Source organism: Manis pentadactyla, chromosome 4 (assembly GCF_030020395.1).
Source record: "Manis pentadactyla isolate mManPen7 chromosome 4, mManPen7.hap1, whole genome shotgun sequence".
Taxonomy (NCBI): domain Eukaryota; kingdom Metazoa; phylum Chordata; class Mammalia; order Pholidota; family Manidae; genus Manis; species Manis pentadactyla.
This window is the reverse complement of record NC_080022.1, coordinates 172,018,126-172,019,455: the sequence shown is the minus strand read 5'-3', so window position 1 is coordinate 172,019,455 and position 1,330 is coordinate 172,018,126.

The following is a 1,330-nucleotide window of genomic DNA, read 5'->3' as shown; positions in this document are numbered from 1 at the left end:
ATATATATATATTATATATATAAATATTTTAAATATCTTTCATGTTCCAAATGTGCAAGGATGTTCATTCTTGAATGAAAAACTCAATCCAGATCATTCCTCAAAATTAGAATCCAAGGATAGTGCCAGACAAACACATACTGGTACAGTGAATTGTTTCCTTCCAAAAGCAGGCATGACCTCTTGGGGGAGCAAGAGAAAGAGGATGTGGGGAATCTTATGAGTCCCCCTTCTGAACTGGCTGGAATGATTGGCTTTGAGAAGGCAGGGTAAGGTGGAGGGGCTGTGTCGAGATTTGTTGGAGAGGACAAATCTCAGAATGGCAGGTGGAGTCCTAGATGGGGCTGACCCTGCTCAGACTTCCCTGCAGGTGCCTGGCATGATTTGTGGAAGGAGATTTCATCCTCTTGGCCTATTTAGGAAGTCATCCTGCCAGCTAATTTTAAAGAGCTCTTAAGCCAGCTGTTGCCGGCCTTACAGGGATGAGTCCCCTCTGAGATTGTTTTTCTGCTGCTTGGGATAACTGGCAGTTTGATGGGGACTTCGGACCCCCTTGTAGTGTCTGGGATCTTGTGGAGGCCATATCAGTGCCAGCCTTGCTTAGCTCGTCCTAGAGCAAAGAGCCAGCTCCCTGATTTCCCCAGGGTGACCGGGCGAGGATGCATGGGGCCAATACCCAAACTCCTTCAGCTACCAGTCCCTGGCCTGTACCTTCCAACCCATTAGCCATCTCTTGTGCTCTTTTCCCAGATACACAGCCTATAAGGAATGGCAAGGAGTGCTGGTTAGGCACTGATCTGGACTTGGCAACAGAAATTATTTCATGTTGCCGTTGTCTGAGTCTTTCACTAATGATGTTCTGTGGATTTTTGTGGTGGTGGTGATGGCTATTGATGCTGCCTGTTTCCCCAAAAGTAATGGAGTGTCTGGTCATATGGCTGTCCGTGTAGGCATTCCTGCTGTGCTTAGCCAAGTGGCTTGGGGAGGATTGGGCTGTGGAAGGGTCCACAACCCACACCCAGGCTTGTATATAACATTTGCTCTGGGAGAAAGTAAATGGGTGGATAGCGTGATGTGTGGTGTGGTGTTGGGGGTTTCCTTGCTGCTGTCACTTCTCAGCTACTCGTCGTGGGAAAGAAGCTTTAGCCGGGATGCAGGCTCAGCCTAGTCGCACTCACCGGAGGCATGGTCTGCAGGCCAACAGAGCTGCGTTTCAGGCTGCAGATTGTGGTGAGGTTTGTCAGAGGCTACTTCTGCAGAGTCCCCAAAGCTGGAGGAACTTGTGTGTTTGGAATGGGGGCCATGCCACCTTCCTGAATGCTGCTGGAGT